The sequence below is a fragment of the Rousettus aegyptiacus genome, unplaced genomic scaffold, assembly GCF_014176215.1.
Source record: "Rousettus aegyptiacus isolate mRouAeg1 unplaced genomic scaffold, mRouAeg1.p scaffold_m13_p_13, whole genome shotgun sequence".
Lineage (NCBI taxonomy): Eukaryota > Metazoa > Chordata > Mammalia > Chiroptera > Pteropodidae > Rousettus > Rousettus aegyptiacus.
Genome location: NW_023416288.1, coordinates 17,325,960 through 17,345,501, shown reverse-complemented (window position 1 = coordinate 17,345,501; position 19,542 = coordinate 17,325,960). Strand labels below are relative to the sequence as shown.

The 19,542-nt window shown below is 37.5% G+C and overlaps 1 protein-coding gene and 1 pseudogene across 1 annotated transcript in view; both read right to left on the bottom strand.

Annotated features, from left to right (window-relative positions):
• Positions 1-1,505: 1,505 nt before the first annotated feature.
• Positions 1,506-1,624, bottom strand: LOC118610923 (annotated as a pseudogene).
• A 3,530-nt stretch (positions 1,625-5,154) lies between these two features.
• The window catches only part of LOC107519053, a 48,741-nt gene continuing 34,353 nt past the window's right edge, over positions 5,155-19,542 (bottom strand). The window contains exon 4 of the mRNA XM_016161286.2: positions 5,155-5,506. The gene's annotated coding sequence lies outside the window, so the exon portion shown is untranslated. The remainder of the gene's footprint in view (positions 5,507-19,542) is intronic.

Below are 19,542 nucleotides of genomic sequence, written 5' to 3'. Positions count from 1 at the left end.
GTTCTTCACTACTCATTACTATTCACCATGCATGACGTTTCAAAGACAGACCTCATATGCGACAGTGCCCCATAAGATTATACAGAAGCTGAATTTCCTGTAGGCAATGGAAGAATATGTGGTTCAGGAGGAATTCTTTTTCTCTGAGGGGAGCAGTATCTGTGGGGTTTGCCGATATATTCCGTCTCACTTGCACCTTAATTTTGAGTGCGGATTGTAGAAGGAAGATATGGGGGGCTTTGTGGGACAGTGATTATAAAGTCTACAATAGCGTACAAGTAATGTCCCAGGCCTTCACATTCACTCACCAGTCACTCCTTGATGCCCAACAACGCATAACTCAGCGTGTACCCCAGTCGTTAAGCGACACATGACTGTATTGTCACAATCAGATTCGTTTTTATTAACCTGTTCTCCTGCTCTCAATTTTTTTTTTCAAGGGCACTATAGTGACTGAATATCATGTTTACTTTTAAAGGATTTCATGAAAAGTCCTTCACTCCTTCCGCATTCCCATCCCTGCTTTTCCAGAGATTTCAGCTTCCCTTCCCTCCTACCTAGGCAACCTCTCTCTAACTGCCAAGTGTTCCCAAAGTCAAGATCCTACCCTTCCTGTTTTGTTGTCCCCAATGGAACATTTAGAGAGCTAAATAAATAACAAATATTACACATCATGAATGTGTTCAATAAATACCTTAGATATTATCTCTAGACTCTAATTACACTGAATCTCTGGACATGGGATATATAAACAAAGGGCTGGCTAAAAAATAATAAAATTATGTTTTGGCTGCTCTAATTTGGTAATAGGCTGTTAACATGGATGAATAGCTAAGGTGTTCCATCCTCTTAAGAGCAGAGCTTCATCTGTCACTCACACTAGGGATCATATGAAAGGGCTAGGCACAGTTCAAAGACTAGTCCATCTAAGAGACATATAGATTGGTGGTTACTAGCAGGGAAGGGGGGTCAGGGTAGGGCAAAATGAGTAGAAGGGATCTATGTATGGCGACCTTTGGAAACTTGACCTTTGGTGGTGAGCACACTGTAGTATATACAGATGTAGAATTATAATTTGTACACCTGAAAAATATAATGTTGTAAACCAATGTTACCTCAATAAAAATGATATCTATTTAAAAAAAAAAAAAAAAGAAGAAGAAGAAGAAGAAGAAGAAGACTAGCCCAGTATAATTTTCCTTCCCCTGCAACATCAACTACAGCCAAACTGCTAAAACCTCTCAGGTGAAATTCCTTAGCAGGGGTAGCTTGTGCTGCACAATCCCTTGCCTATGTATATGTGTTGCTTCCTAATTATTGTATGGATCTGGCTCTGTCTCCTTAACTGATCTCTAGGCTCCTAGAAAGTGCTTTTTCCTTCTTTTTTATTCCCTCACAATATTAAGCACTTAATCTATGCTCAAGAATAACTCATTTTGACTTGAAAAGCCACAAAAGTGGCTGTAAGGTTTCTCATTTCTTTTTAAATTATTTATTATTATTTATTCCTACAGCACCTGGTCTTCCTAGGTGGTCTCCCATCCAAGTACAAACCGGGCCTCACCCTGCTTAGCTTCCGAGATCAGACAAGATCAGGCTTGTTCAGGGTGGTATGGCCATAGACCATGGACCATGGCTCCACTGGGGTGCTAACCCAGGACTTTCTACTTGTAAAGCAGATGTGCTAACTGCTACACTATGGAACCATGTCCTCGTTTCTTTTTTAAATGTTTTCAAATTGTGTATATAAAATATTTCCAACATACAGAAAAGAACCAAAAGATAATATAATACTTATGAATCTAGTACCTGGATTAAACAGATGTTAATATTTTGTCATATTTTCATTAATCCTCTCTTTTGGGTTTTAATGCTAAAAACACAGAGAAAATCATCCCCAATACTTCTCTCTCCCTCCACACTTCAAGATAAGCTATATTTCAATTGATCAAGTTAATTTACCTCTCAGGTTTTTGACTACTATGTGTAGAATTATCTATAAACTATGTATTATTGTTCCATGTGTTTAAATTTCTACATCCTCACCATTACTGTGTATCTTGCTGCACCTTGCTTTTTTTCATGTGATAGTCTATTTTTAAGATTCGTCTATGTTGATATTTGTGAATCATATTCATTGATTTTAGCTCCTGAACAGCAGTCCACAGGTCTATCCACCCATTTCTCTTTGGAGCAGCATTTTGGCCACTCACGCCTTCTTGCTGTTTTAAGCAGTGCTGCAGTGAACATTAGTAAACTTTGCTCCCAGGGCATGAACTTCCCAGGCAGAGTTTGGCAGATAACAACTTAGGCTCCAAAGCCCAGTTGTCCACTCCAAATCCAAGCCCCACCACAAAGTCACAACAGTGTGATCATGGGCATGTTACTTAACTCCTCTGTGCCTCGGTGTCCTCTTTAGTAAAATTTGGATAATGATAGTATCTCCTTCAAGAGAATAAAGCAGTGAGAAAATAATCGTACGCAAAGTAAACACTCAGTATATTACAGCAGTTGTTATTGGGGCAGACACCTAGGAAGTAGGTCTGAGGATCTTTGACTTTACCAAGGATTGCCAGATTAATTTACAGTTGGTTGTATCAGTTTACACTCTAACCAGCACTATATGACTGTTTGTCCCCCACATCCTCACCAGGACTTGGCATAAGCAGTGTGGCTTTCTGATCCTTTCAAATACAAGAAGATAGAAGAAACTAAGACCATAAATATTCTGATTCCAAGTCTAGGGCTCTTTGCATCAAAAAGAATTGATAGTTATCTTAAATCTTTCATTCTCGACTCAAAATCTGAAGAGGGTCTCATCTTTCCCCAAGATAATCACAGCTTCTCTGTGTTTCAAGGCCTTCTATTAGTGGGCTCTCGACTCTTTCTCGAACCTATTTCCCAACACACGCTTAGCACATTCTCACCACTCCGCCACTAACGTACCCTGGCTGATTTGTGAGTTTACCAAGTTCGTTCCTACTTCCGTGCCTTTGTTTGTGCCTTTCCCTTCTCTTAGACTTCTCTCCATTCTCCATCATCTCTCTAGGTCCTGTTCAAGTCTTGTACATTCAGTTGATCACCTCAGTGCACACTCTCTGAACCACCGTACTGGCTGTTCCTTCATGAAACATGACTCTATTGTACATTCTCTTGAGTTGTCCTCAAATTAGTACCCTATGCAACAAAATAAAAAGCAAATCACAGTAGGCAGTTGTCTCCTTACTTTGCATTTTCTTATCAACTACTCAATATTATGTAGAAATTTTTAAATTACCCTTAGCCTAACACTGAATATATATCAGTCCCTCCATAAATATTTAATAACTGATGAAATATGGAAGAATCAGAATTAATAGGAAATGCAAAGTGTGAAGACTTGGAAGTTATAATAAAAATCAGTAGTCAAGATGATACCCTGTTAGGCATGATAGAAAATTTAAAGGACAAAGTTGTAAGGCAAACTAGTGAAAAAGATGCAGAGACAGAGATGAGTACCAGCCTGAACCATAGCTTTTTCTGTTCCTTCTATTGTGGCTCTGGCTTTCTGGTACTCTGAAAGACAAGGGAAGCGACATCTATCACTACTTAACTAATGATCTTGCTCATACTCAGAAATAATCAGTATTATCTGCAAATGGTGATTACATTGTGTGCTCATGCAGCCAAAGTTTTATTTAGCATTTTACAAAATGATGCAAAAGATTGTGTGCATATTCGATTTTCAAAATTTAATGAGCACCTTGGTGGAGAGATATCAAGAAAGTCATGACCCATGCTTTTGAGGAGCTGAAATTGTGTGTAGTTAGGGCAAAATACTCATATCTATGCCCAAGTTAAAAGGTTCTTTGCAGAGCAACATGTAAACAAATGCAAGTTCATATAACACTGTATGTATTTCTATGTTGAGGTGATAAAAAGGAATAAAAAGAACTAGGTGGAAATTTTCCAAAACAAAATCAGTAAAAAAGATTAACTTAATTCCATGGATAAGGAGGGAGAAAACATTCTAGTCCATGCAAGGTCATGGAAGTGCAAACAAATACTTTATCATATTGGACTTAGTAGAGTATACATTAGTAGTAATAGTAGTAGTAGTCGTTGTCGTAGTAGTAGTAGTTTTAATATTCTCATTTGATAGTAGGAGATACCTGGGCATTTAAATTAACTTTCCCTGCATCACACAGTGAATTATGGCACAGCTAAAACAATTTTAGGATATTTTGGGAACAGTTTCAGCATAAAACACTGAAGCTGTATATTTTTTCAATACATGCAAGTACTCCTAGGTACTTCTTGGAAAACAATGAGTAGAAACTCAAATACATTCTTAAAGTGCTTGCTTCACAAATACTCCAAATGACAGGACAAGGAGCCTTTTTAGTCCCTTAGAGCAGGACATCAGAAACCATTTGTTTTAAATCATTAACAATATTTCCTGAGGGAGGGTATAGACTTCCAGCTTGTGCCAGAATTCCACATTACCACCCAAATTCAAAGATTAAGGGGGTGCTTTGCCCATACCCTACATTTTTGGGAACACTAGCCCTGCCATTATGCAAGGTCTACTGAGAAGGATAACATGACTCTTCATGGGCAAACCCATATTCTGATCCATTATATATGTAAATATGTATATATATGTATGTGTATATATATACATATTTAAATGCACTTTGTTCTTTATTCAAGGTGACAGATTATCACTCAGATTAACACACATCTATTTATGCCTGCTTCTATAAATGGTAGCACTTACACAAGACAGAAGAATCTCTTGGAATGACCAGTATGTTTGTTTCAATCATCTGCAGAGCCATAAAATGGGAAGGATCCAGGACAGAGGAGTAGCTGTTTTTAAATATGATATAGTTTTCCTCCCAGACCACTATCGAGAGCCTCGCGCACTGCTATATAGTATGAGCCTTTGTTGCGGCTTATATTTCCCACCTGTATTTCTTTTTCTTTTTCCAGCAACAGTCTGTCTTTGTGCCAACTCCTAAATAACCATAAATTTTGTCCTTATAAACCTTAATGAATGCTTGGCCAAGATGCTGTAACTATTGGCTTCTACATTGGAGCATAAATGGAAAGGGAAAAAAAAAATGTGCACTGTGAAAAACTGGATAAAATGGAAAAAAGATCACAGCAAACTCAAAGTCGCAATTTGCCTTTAATGTGAAGGAGGCCTTGTTTTCACGGTGTGGCAGCTTTCAGGGGTTTTAATCTCAAAGTGGCTGATCAATTTAAGGTAAGTGGCAGGCATTTGGCCTGGTTCCCAGGCTTTGCTTTGCTGCTCTGAGAAAAGAAAAGATTCAGTCAGACACACAGACAACAGGCATCATCAGCGGCTCCCACATTCCAAGCATTTTAACACAGATTAGGTTGGCATGATTCTACTGTTTACTGAAATCTCCTAGGTGTTGCATTTTTCCTTCTCCTTGCCCTGGTTATCCAAGATGATTTTCTCAGGTCAGGACCTTTATATGCCAAATAGCTTGCAGGGCTAGGAAGGGGAAAAGAAGAGCATAGGTCAAGACTTCTGATTAAAATGCTATTTCACTTGCTCACTGCAAAATATGAGACTTCAGGCAGCAGGTAATTGAGCACTGAACTTTTTGCCTTAGGCGTACATTGAGACAGGAACTGTATTACATGCATTCCTGAGGAGAGGAAAAAACAAAGATAATTTCTTTAACAAGGACAAACTTAATTCAGCTAGTAATGCCCAACGGATTAAGAGTGATTTGTAGTTATTTTCTCTTCAGAATTTATAAGCATGAGCCTTACACATACGTTAAGCAATATTGAGACCAATACAGCCCATTTTAAAATTAACAGTTTCACTTAAATATTTTGTTTTTTCAGAATAGTTAATATTAAATGGACTCCACAAGTCCCTTATTGCTATCTCATTTGCCTAGCAAAAGTGAATTTTCTTAATCTATTTGACCTATAACCTAAGTTAAATAAAATATATATTCAGTCGATTAGACCAAAAAAATGTATATGCTGTCTCTTACGTGTTTCTGGGTGTATCATGCTTTATGGAAATTTTGTATTTTTAAATATTTTTTCACAGTTTTAAAATATACTTTGTCTTTACTATAATTGAGTCAATCCTTTAATCATTCTCATGGCAGAGTTCTTCAATTTTTTTTCTCTAAAAATTTTATAAAAATAAATAACTAATATGGATTTTTAAAAATAATTCTCCAGCTAGTAAACTTTTCAAAAGCAATGTCAAATCATTATATTCACTATACACAGAAATGTTTTCTTAATATTTCATAAATTTACATTGACATATTTCTTCTAAATCTAACATTGTTGTAATTGAGTAACTTATATTTTGAATATGCATTCTTATCTGTAAGGGCTAGCTTAGAAACTAATGCAATTATATGCATTTATTTTAATTTCAGTTGCTGTGTATTCAAGTGTGATTTTTTAAAAATAAATATGACTCCTCATTGATTAAAGAAAATAAAGGAAATAAATCAGAAGCAGATAGCAGCCATCCTTGTGCTTCTGATTTGCATCAACATGTAATGCCTGGAACTGCAGCAGCCATCTTGCAGCCATGAACAAAGCTAGACTAAGAGACCTGGCTAGCACACTGAGGATGGCAGACAGGGAAGATGAAGAGAACGTGGTTCTCATTGAGCCACAGAAGCAACAATTGTGGGGCCACCCTATCAGGTCTTCTTATGAGATAATAAAGTCCCTTTTATTCACTCAACAGTATTTATTGAGTACTATGTGGGATGCTCTAGGTGCCCTGTTCAAGGTGCCCGGACTAACTCAGTAAACAATGTACATGTGAACCCTGCCCTTGTGGAACTAACATTCTAGCCAAGAGAGAAAACAAACTAAAAACATAAAATTCTACAGTATGTTAGGAGGCAGTAAGTGAGAAAAATGTAAACATAGAGCATGGTTAAAGGATTGTTGAGATTGAGGGGAGAGGTTTTGGTGATGAGTCAAGTGAGGGTTGGTCAGTCTCACTGAGGAAGTGAGATTTGAGCAAACGAAGGAAATGAGGGAGTTATTCTTTAAGGCAGTAGGAGGTGGGTTTGGGAGGTTTTCATTTTTCTTATTGTTGAAAATCCTCTAAATGAGAGAGAAAGGTGGAGAGAGAGAGAGAGAGAGAGAATGAATTAGGAATATATCTAATGCCAGTTTCACGTAGATTCTTCCCAGTACTCAGAATGGCTAAAATTTTAAAAGTTGACAATACCAAGTGTTGTGACAATATGGAGCTGCCAGAAACTCATACGATGCTGGGGAGTATAAATTGCTATAACTACTTTGAAAATTTTGTTGCCAGTAAAGTTAAGCATGTGCCTATCCTATGACTCAGCAATTCAACCCTTAGATATAAATCCAAAAGAAATGCATGCACATGTGTGCAAAGATAGCTATAAGAGTGTTCCTAGTACGTTATTCTTAATAGTACAAAACTAGAAGCAACCCAAGTGTTCATTAACAATAGAATGGATAAAGTGTGGTATATATGCATAATGAACTACTATACCGCAATGAAGAAAACTATTTGTGTAATGACATGGATGAATCTCAAAAATATAACATTTAGCAACAAAAAGAGGACATGCTATATAATCTCATTTACGTAAAATTCGAAAACAGGCAACGTTTACTTATGATGAGAGAAATCTGTGTATTGGTTTCCTTTGAAGAATAAAAGTACAGAGTAGGCCTCTGTAATGTGGGTAATGTTCAGTATCTTGTTTTGTGTGATAATCAAGCTGTAAACTTAAGGTTTATGCCCTATTCAGTGCATATGTTAAATTTAACTTTAATAACTACAACAAAAGATATGTGGTTGCTTAAATCAACCAGCCATAAATTAAAACCATGAGCCATAAAAATTCCTAGGTTACTTTTATTCTGATCATTGTAATAAAGAGGGAATTATTTCTTTTACATAACCATTCTGGTAGAGTCACTATACTTGAATCTTGAAACTAAGATACAGTGACCTCTAATTTCTAAGACTCCAAGCTATCATTTCTTTCTCTAAGATAAATGATGAGAACCTCCTCATACTAAGATTCACTCTTACTGCAGACAGTACAATGTTCTTCCTATGCCTGAGAAATTAGTAATAATAATAGCTAATATTTTAGGGACCCTTACTATGTGCCAGAACCATAGTGAATGCTTGGATGCATTAACATATATAATTCTACCACCAACCATAAAAGATAGATATTACTAAGCTACTTTACATATGAGAAAATAAGTTGAGAAAACTTAATATTTCCCAAGGTCATTGTATCAGTCAATATCCTTAGTACCATTTAAAAGAAACCAAAAGTTTGGTTTAAGCAAAAAAGAATGTATTAAAAGGTCACTGCGTAACTCCCAGAATTGCCAGTGTGGCCTAGTGGAGGACTCTCCAATAATGAACGACACCTTGAACCAAGTTAAAAGAAATTAATGCCCAACACTGGATACTGTGACCTCCTGCCCCTCTGCCGTTCTGCCAGCCTTGGAATCAACAAGGATGACTCTTAAGTCCCCAATGCACCAGTCACATTAAGAGCACAAGATTCACATAATGAGTCAAAAAACAATCTCAAGTCTAGGAGTGTCGAGCAGAGATTTGAACCCAGTCAGCTTGGCACCAGCACCCAGGGGCTCAACTACTATGCTAGGCTTAATCCAAACGCATGTTACTTTTAAGGACTGGGCAAAGCAAGCAAGTATTAAAAAGTCCAACAACACTTCATGCCACCATATCATATAGGTCAGAAAGCTTCCATGATTTGTTGCTTGGCTAATTTAGGAAACAATAAAACCAATCATATGCAAATTGGGCTTCTGAAATCACCAGTTGTTTTAATGAAGGCCAGAGAGAGGACCTGGTATGACAGCTCATCCAGAGCCATCACTGCACCATGTGAGGCCATGTGGCTGCATGCTGACTCAGATTGGTGGTGGAGAAGGAGAGCCAAGTCTGAATCACCAAGACCACATCCCGTCCCTCCCTCATTTTTTTCTTTTTAGAAGCTGCCCGTCGGTCTTCTTGAGATCTCCACCCAAAGCATGAGGCTCAGGTATTTGCAGCAAATGACTATAAACCTAAGAAGTCCCATTTTTGAGGACCATTTAACCCTGGTTCTTTTAGTGGTGTCTGTACGTGAAGTTGACTGTGACTAATATGAAACTGACAGTCTGTGCATAGAGACTCTGATCAATTTCAGTCATTTATTTTTCACTGTGTTTTGGTGGGCACAAGCTAACAACCAGCATCATGTAGACTTGCCTTTAACACATTTCACATTTTTTTAGCTTATTCAAAAAAAAAATTTTAATCTAAACACACAATGTCAGCTAGACAATAACTTGGGGGAAATCTGTTCTTTCTGAGAATTGTGTCACAGACACATATTCATTATAGCCAAAGACTAAGCAAGCATTTCATCCTGCTCTGATTCATCTTAGAAAAAAGTGTGGTAGGCACTTCAAAATCCTCCCTCATTTACTTTCAAATAAAGAGTAAGAAGAAAGGTCTTTTTTTTTTGTATTCTTGGTAAAGGCAATTTAGTAAAATTAGAATATGTTGGGGCTTTTTTGTTTTGTTTTGTTTGGGGTTTTTATGGTTTCCACTGAAGATGGTAGTGGGAGTTAGGATTACAAAGCCTGAGGTGGTCAGTATATGGAGGAATTCGAAAATTTAGACTAAAGAATCTGAACATTATTCTGTACACAGGGAGTAATTCATGAACTTTTTTAAAATCTAATTTATTTTTAATGATTTTCAAGTCTAATACAACAAACAGAAAAGTATGCAAATCATGTGTAAATTTAATTTATAAAATATTAAAGCAAAATTTGTGTAACTGCCATATGTGACAAGATGGAGGTGGTAGCTAGTATTATGGTGGTAACCATTTAGCAATTTATAAATGTGTGAAAATTAATAAACAGAAACCTCATTTAAAACAGAGTCAAGAAGCTAGAAGAAAAGGCATTTATATGCATGTCACTCAATGCACATTACTGACCCCAGCAGGAAGAGACGTACCTTGCATTCTCAACTTTCACAGGAAGTGATTCTAAATTAGTCTCAGCAAGAAGAAAAGATTCCTCCTTGTCCAGTAACGTGTCAGCAAATGGGAGACGGCCATTTACCAATGAAAAGTTACTATACTTTGAACTTTCAGTTTCCTCCAATGGACTCTTCATTTACAACAGCTCTTCCCAAGCCCATAAGAGTGTTCCTTTCCTTTCTTTCTCTGGACTTGTAAGTGGCTCACCATTAGACCACACATTCTGAATTGCAATTCTTTCTTGTTCCTGAATAACACATTTTGCTGGAGAAATATCCAGCTGTCTATTTGTTAAAGATCAATAAATGTATCAAATTAACATGTTGTATACCTTACACAATATTGTATATCAATTGTACCTCAACAAAGCTAAGAAAAAAAGAGAATTATAAGACTTCCAGCACTTCAGAAAGTTCCCTAGTGGCATTTTTGTTTTTAAGTATGAAAATAAAGACAAAACATAAAACATGTATTTTTAATTTAACATGTCATTATTGTCAAGGTCAAAAAGTCCAAGGTAAGCATCTTAGGAGTCTCCCAACTTCACCTCTCCAATATCAACACCCTAACACTTCCGCCCAAGGTAGTCACTACCTAGCATTTGGAATACTCATTATTTCTTTGTTTTTCTTTATGTTTTTACTACCTAGATATGCATCCCTAAATAAGGTAGTTTAGTTTTGCCATTTTTTAATTTTATTTAAATAGAATCACACTTTATGTTTTCTTTGGCTTTTGGTTATTTTGCCCAACATATTTTTTGAGACAGTCATATTGGTGTTTATAACTAATGATCCATTTACTTTCTTTATTGTAAATATCACAAATTATTTATCCATACTATAGTTGTTAGACATTCGAGTTGGTTCCAGCAGGGGCTGTTGTAAACAATGGTATGTGTGTATATGTGTGTGTGTGTTTGTGTGTATAAGAGAAAAAGAGAGGGAGAGAATTAGATCTATCTAGCAGTAGCTACCACTTTACCCCCCACTAGATTGGCTATAATCAGATAATAACGAGTAATGGTAAGGATGTGGAGAAATTGGAAGTCTCCTACACTGCTGACAGTAATGTAAAATAATGCAGCCATTTTGGAAAAGAGAATGGCAGTTCCTCAAAAAGTTAAACATAGTTACCATGGACTCCAAAAATTCTACTCCTAGGTATATACTCAAAAGAAGTGAAAACATATGTTAACACAAAAACTTCTACAGGCATGTTTATAGCAACACTATTCATAACAGCCAACGAGTAGAAACAACCCAAATGTCCATCAACTAATGAATTGATATCCATACAATGGAATATAATTCAGCAATAAAAAATGAAGTACTAATGCATATACAACATAGATGACCTTTGAAAACATGCTAAATGAAAGAAGCCTGTCACAGAAGATCACATGGTGTATGATTACATTTACATGAAATGTCCAGAATAGGCAAATTTATAGAAACAGAACATAAATTAGTGATTGCCTAGGGCTAGACAGGAGGTAGGGGATAGAAATAGGAAATAACTACTAAGAGGTACAAAGGTTTTTGAGGAGTGATGAAAATGTTCTGGAGTTAGCAGTGTTAGTTGCTTACCTCCTTGAATACAGTACTGAAAACCATTGAATTGTACACTTCAACAGGTGAAGTATATGGATATGAATTATAGCTCAATAAAGGTTTTTTTTTAATAACGCAATAAAATTAAGTTAAAGACTGGATGGCAGAAAGATTGCCCAGCCATAGTCCTACGGTGAGTGGAACAGGATAACTATAAAGGCACACTATTGTTGGATAAATAGAAGCTGGTTAACTCTTACATCCAAGCCTTAATCTAAAAGCCAAAGATTTCCAAATTTTTGTCCTACAGCATTGTAACCTCAAATTGAATTCAGTGTAACACAATTTAGTATAACCAAAGCTTTGGATCCTTCTCTGAGAGTTTTGGCAGACTAGAAGACTGAACAAGAGTAAAAGTGTAAAAGTCAGAGATGGGGTGACTTTTGAACAGAGGTAGACAAGCTGAAGGGCAAAAAAGAAGCATGAATTTCAGACTCTGAATTGCAGCTGTATCTGCAAGTCAAACATGGTTTCTACATTCACTACCCATTGAAAGGATTGTTGGTCAATAGTAATTAATGACTGTGTGCTTACTGCATGCCACACACTGCAAGTGCTAGAGGCTAGAGCTGCAACAATGAGTAAGGCAAGTTCTCTGCCTCTGAGAAGTTCTTGGCCTGAAGGGAAGCAAATAATTACACTAAAGTAATAGATAAATGCTATGATGGCAGTCTGGACCAAGTGCTATGGGGCAGAGAGGAAGAAACAACTTACTTTGTGTGAGTAAAGCTAAGAAAGCTTCCTGTGAAGATGACCTTCCAGGGGGGTCTCGTGGAGAATGAGCAGAAAATGTCTGCAATACACTCTAGGCATTTTTGCCATACATATGAAATTCTTATTATGTTTTTCATCCTGTGCTCATAGTCCGCCCTTATCTAAAAATGAAGCAGAAACAAATAAATACCAAAAAGGTACTAAAAATGCTATAAAGCTATTCAGAGAATAATAGCCATGAGTATGTAGTTTGAGACATTTGCAGGCATCCTTTATCCTTCATTTTTAATAAGAACATAGATAATTAAGAAAATAATGTATTGTCGACCCTAACTTATCTGCTAATAGTTAAGATTTTTCTGTTTTATTTTGCTCTATCAAACATCAGGCCCATTTCTGTGTAAAAGACTGGGCTGAATCACAAAATCAATTACTTACAGAGCTTGAAGTGACTCCAATATGTACTCTATACATCTAGACTTCAGGCCTGGCTGGGTTTAATTATTCTTGGTTTAATTTTTTTCTTTTCTAAAATAGTTTAGAAAGATTTTCCATGACTTCCCTTGATAATCTGTCTTTTGTCATCTTTGGTCTTAGATGTCATCTGTTAAGTGGAACAAAGCGGTGTTTTAATGTGCAATTACTCATAAAACAAACTGGTAAACCAGAAGAATACTAGGATGTGATGTCTCAAAAGCTTAAATTCCTCTGAAACAGGAGCTTATCAACAAATGGCTTGTAAGCCAGTTTTGGCCCCCAAATATTTTGCTCCATCTCTGAATGAGCTAAGTGCTTTTATCTCAGTATGATTTGTCAAGCAATTACAAAGACACCCTACCATTTGATTTCCAGGCTGACCATCTCCTGCTGTGATAAAATTGGAATTTCTTCTTATCAGTTTAGTGGGAAAGGGGCAAAACCATGATAACAGGAAGAAAACTTTTATTTTAGAAAAAAAATAAGAAAGTATGCCCTCACAGAAGAGAATTTTCTTCCCTTACACCTTTGGACTTTATTGCTAATGTCCTGGGAACAAACAAGGACTCTTTCTCACATTCTATGCCTGGATGCAAGCAGATTTACTACTTATATTTGAGGGTTCCCTGTGTTTTTTGTAAATAATGCTATTATGTATGGTTTCATAGTTAAAACTATGTTTGCTATTCGATAAGTATGATTTTAATTTCAAATCCTCTCTGCTTACTTTCTTAAGATTTAGTTTGTTTCAATTCCTTTAAATTAAATGTTTCAATCTTCCTGTACTCCACTACCCAAGAGAAATGGCTTTGTTATACTAAAAAACAAAAACAAACAAAAACAAACAAACAAAAAACTACATATAGGTAAAATGCAGGATGAATTTTGAAGGTTCTCGGAAGCGTTTTCCCAATAGAATTTGTCCACGAATGGGAGCAGAACAATTTTAGACTTAAATTTGAACTGAAAATTTACAGGTCTTCTGCTAGTGACATATCATAATTGTTTCATTGGAGGCTAACTGAGTCATTGGTTTTATGTGAGCAATTTCCTCATGGGCATGAAAGCAGAATGTTATTTCTTCTCAAACGAAAGGTTAATTGCATACAGCAACCTAAGAATTGAGCAAAGAATTGGGGTGGAGGCCCAATTAGGGGTCAGCTTGTGCCCCACCCAACACAAGTTCTGTCTCCAACCCCTACCTCCAGCCTCAGACACTAGCCAGCTCTAGTCTAACCACTTCCCAGGAGCCATTTGTGCTAAGAATCTTGAAACCAGAGCCTTCCCACCCCCCCCCCCCCAAAAAAAAAAACAGACCCAGAAGTTAGTCCAACCTGGCCAATTCCATCTAGGCCAGAGATAGATTCTTACGAAGTCCATGGTTCCTTAGAAGTGTGGTCAGTCACGTTGGTGACTCCTTTAGAAGTGGGTTCATATTGGCCGCTACTATTTCCAAAGTCTATGGGAAGTTCAGGAAGTCTTGTGATGGGACTATACCTGAGAAACAGTCGATCTAGGTCAGGCAGACCCTTCCCAAATAGTTTCAGAGCACCTCAATCCATCTTTCATTCTTTAGGCAAGTTTACAGGTGGCCAGTCCCACTGTGCAGTGGGAAATTGAGCTTTGGCAGATCATGCTGGCTGTAAGGAGCCCAGCAGAGGGCAGGACAGCAGAGTGACCAATGGCTAGAGGTCTAGACCCAACTGTAGGATCTTGGGCAAATGACATAAGCTCTCTGTGCCTCAATACCTTCATCTATAAAACAGGGGTAATAATAGTACTTACCTCATGGGATATTTCGATAAACGAATGAGTAATACATCTTTAAAAAGTACTTAGAATAGTACCCAAAACATGGTAAATGTCATGTAAGTATTTGCTATTTAAATACTATTGTTATTTTTGAGCATTGCCAATGGACTGAGGTATCTAAAAATTGGTATGCTATAATTAGAAATAAATGATATTGCACTTAAATAGGCTTCTGCTTTGACTGGATTTCCTTAGATATCTGGCATTACGACATCGAGGCATGTATTTGGTTATCGTTCAAAAGGAACTATTTAAACATTTCTCGAACTGATCTTAACAAAAGATTATTCCAGGAGATATTAATTAAGTGTGCCAGAAATTGTTTTCCTGCAACAAACAAATTTGTTTATCCACTAAATAAAATTTAATTTATTTCTTGACTTCAAACTTCTCAATCTTTCATGTATTATGTACATTATGAAACCCAGGAGAAAGATTTGGTATGCAAGGTTTACCAAGTACAATTAAATGCAGAACCCTTTGTTCTTAGAGTTCTGGTACATTCACTAGCTTCTCCAAACTGTGTTCTAAAGTGGATTCTAGTGGACATTACATGGGAAATGACAGAAAAGTTATTACATCAGGTAATATGTAAGTCCTGCCTTCCTAATTCCTCATTGTCATGAGTAACTTGTATCACACTGTAAGCAAATATTCACAAGTGTGGACACCAATGAGTAGTTTCCAGTTTTACTCAAAGATGAGCAAAATCGATAGTTTGCCACTATTTTATCTTCCCAAGAAAGATCTTTAAAATAAATTGTCACTTATTATTACCATTGTTTTATAAAACATTTAACAACCAGAAAAGTGAAGGAATAATGTAACTTAAGAGTAAAGGGCAATTAATGAAATTAAATATATTTAGCTGTATAAAAAATTTGCAAGGGAGGGAGCGATTGGGGGCATCATTTTATGAACATTATAGATGTCTAACTAATGTCCTGTATACTTGAAACTAATTTAAATAAATAATTTTTTAAAAAATTATATTTATTATTTGCATTTTAGTCATTTTGCCTCGAACCAGGGAAAACTTCTTGGTCTGTCATTTGGGAATTACTGATGTACACAGCGGCACATGGAGCTTATCAAATTAACCCTGCATGTTTCAGATTTGTTTTATTCTGCAGAAGACTGCTTCTTTCTTTTTTTATGGGCGCCATTGGTCACTGTTACAGGGTCCTGCGTGTCCAAGAGATAGTGCTTTTATCTTGCTGGCATGTTGGGAACACTGCAGCATTGGGAGGAGCAGGGGACAGGGCCACTCCAGGCATACCACTGCCCTGTGAACATACCTCTACGCTTCTCTGGGCGTTTTCTCCAAGCTTAAAACTGTATCCTCTGAAACCCCCTTCTGTAATAAAGGAACACCCTCTCTGACCATTTATTACCTCACCTCAAATTAAGACATAGTTTTCCTTGGAGGAAGCTACAGCTTCTTCTGCAGTCCCTCAGGTAGAAGTTATTCATTTTCCCCCACTCCATCTGGGTTAGAAGGAGAGGCCCATGTCTTCTTCATTCCCCAGTACAATTTTCAGACACTTCTTGCTCCACTTTTGTATAAAAACTGCTTGAAACACTGTCAGACTTTAGGAGTGCTCACCCTTCCCCTGGTTTCTTTCCTACCTCTCCTGCTTTTTGGACTCCTTCTTAGGCTCCTTTCTTTACCATCCTTTCAAATATGGCATTCCTTGGTTTGCTTTCAGGCCTTACTCCTTCTCACTTTATATTCTTTCCTTAAAATTTCTCATCCAATACCATCGTATCATCTATTTGCTAGTGAATCTCAGATTTTTACCCCTTATCTAAAACTCTCTTCAAACCTGTTTGTCATACTTCTCTTCTTCTCCCATGTATCCCACAAGTTCCTCAAATCCAACATGTTCAAAACCAAACTCATTTTCTTCTCCAAAAACCGGTGTTTGCTATCTCAGACTCCGCACCATCATCCAGCTAGCCAGTGCTAAAAACCAAGAGATACTTTTAACTCTTCTTTTCCTTTCACCTCCCCCAACCTCTAGAGCTCAAATCCCATTTTTCTTTGTGATCAGTCAAATTACTTTCCAAACATCTCTAGAAATCTACCATTTTCTCTTTTTCTGGACTTGCTTCTGGTCTTACGCCAGTCATCGTCGCCTCTTGGCTGTATAATTGGAAGTCCAACCTCACCCCTTCAGTGTTTTCTCCACTGTGTAGAGTGATCTTTGTAAAACTCAAATCTGATTACAGTTGCCCTAAGCCTGAAAACGTCTAATGGCCTCCCCTACCCAAACTCTTTAACATGATGAGAAGGTCCTCATGATCTGTCCCCTGCTTCTTCTGCCGCCTGTGCTGTATCCCCTCTATACCCAATGACTCTCAGGATTTTAAAAAGATGCTACACACTCTTAAGACTGTGGGCCTTGCACATATCGCTCCCTTTTCTGAAACACTTCTCCCTACCACACACATACACCACCTACCCCACACCTCTCTTTGTCTGGCGCACCGTTAGGTCTCCGCTTGGGTACCTCTTCCTCCAGGAAGTTTCCCCAGATGCTTCAGCCCAGTATTGGGATAGGAGCCCCTTCTCCATGCTCTTGTGGCATACTGTCCTTTCCCTGTGGTAGAATTTCCTGTAGAAATGGTAATTGTTTATTTGTTTACCTTCTGCACCATACTATAATGAAGATGTGGACTGTGCTGTTTTTATTAACCATCATATTCCTTGAGCCTAGTAGTACTTGGCCAGCTTATGATAGGCACTCAGTAGTATTGTGAATAAGTAAATTAATGCATTTGATGATTGTTTTTTATTTTAAATATTACTATTCATCAATGTATCACTTTGGTCCCAAGAGTAAACAGCACTCTCAAAATAAGATAATTCAAGGACAGGTGATTTATAAAGGAATTACTTACAAGTATGGGGTATGGAAGAACCACTCGAATGCTACAGTAACTTAGGCTGTAACCACCCTAGGCCCAAGCAGTTATAGAACAGGAAAGAGAGAATTATGTAGTCAGCCACTTGAGAAGAGCATCGGCCTTTGGTTAAGAGACACAGCCAGCTCAAGGCTACTGTGTCAGTCGGGATTTAACCAAAAAACAGAACTAGTAAGAGATAAACATTAAGAGATTTAGTGCAAGGAATTGGCTTATGTAATTGTGGAGGTTGGCAGGCCTGAAAATCATCTGTATGTCAGGCCATCAGGAAGTACAGGCAGAACGCTCGGTCACAACATGACACAATTTGTTCTTCTGGAAAGCCTCAGTTCTGTTCTTAAGGCCTTTCAGCTGATTGAGTCAGGCCCACCCAGATTACCCAGGATAAACTCTCTTACTTAGAGTCAATTATTTATGGACTTTAATCCCATCTACAAAATACTTTCATATCAAAACCTAGATTAGTGTTTGAGTGAATGACTGGGACTATTGTTTAGCCAAGCTGACACATAAAACTGACCATCTCAGCGCTCTTGAAGGATGGGAACCAGGGAATACACATCTTAACCTCATTCTCCAGGGCTCTCTACCGGCTGAGCCCAACAAATAGTCAGAAGGCAAAATCTGTTGATGGAATCCTTGCAGGTTACTGGGTCCCACACATTGCCTGGAGTGTGAGAAAGGGAGAGAACCCAGCTCCAGACCACACTCCATAGGCTGGATGTGAGATTCCTCAAAAAAGTAAATGAGGATGCAGACTCAGAAGCTCCTTGAATAGGAGAGGAGCCTCAAAATTAGGGAGGAAGATGTTTCTACCGAGGGTTCCTGTGTAAAAGGTTCATCTTTTTTTATGTGCTTTTCCTTTGGGTTGTGGGGACAGATCCCGTGCAGTGTGCAGGTCTACATATTGCTCCTGTAAGTCAGAAATTCCATTACACACACCAAGACCTCCTGACTATTTGAATGCACCTATGTGAGCTCATGTGGTATGTTGTGAAGAATAAAGAGCCAGGGCCTGACCCACATCCTCTTTCCTAAGGCTATCCACATGGGGAAGCTGCAGCCTGGTGAACTAGAGCCGGCCAGTCCTGAAGTAAGAGAAAAGCTGGCAGGTGGACAACTCAGGTACTAGGAGGTAAATCCACCCGCCGGTCTTTCCCAAGGGTGAAATAATGAGGCGACACTGAAAACAGGTAAACTGTCTCCTGGGTGGTGTTTATTTTTCATGGTAAAAAGTTCAGACTCTGAAGTTAACTGTTACGGTGCAAAGCCCTACTTTACCACTTGCCGAGTGTATGAGATTTTAGACAAGTTACTTAACCTGTAGAAAGAAAATTAGTAGGGAGATTAAATTAATTAATAAAGATTTGAAAACAGTACCTGGCATGTGGTAAGTGGTGGATGAATGCTAGCTGCTATTATCATCATTAAAAGCAAATTGATGTTTTCAATTTCTTAAATACAATAAACATCAATAACTCTTCATAAATTTAGAGCAAGGGTTAACAAACAAAGCCAAATCCGGTCTGACACCTGTTTTTGTAAATAACGTTTTATTGGAACACAGCCATGCCCAGTCATTTACATATTATCTATAGCTACATTTGCTCTGCAGAGTTGAATAGTGGCCACAGAGATAGCATGACTCGCGAAAATTAAAACATATTCTCTGGCCTTTATAGAGAAAGAAGTATCGACCCTTGAATTAGAAAATAAAAGTGATAACTTGAAAGAGATTAAATGAAACTGCTTTATATTCACAAGAACATATACCCTATTATAATATATAAAATTTGATTATTCCCAAGGAAATCTCATTACTCGTTACACAATATTCAGAAACAGAATATAAAGAATGTTCTCCTTTATCCATATCTCTCCACCCACTCTTTTTAGATTTTTGTTGTGACTAAAAAGAA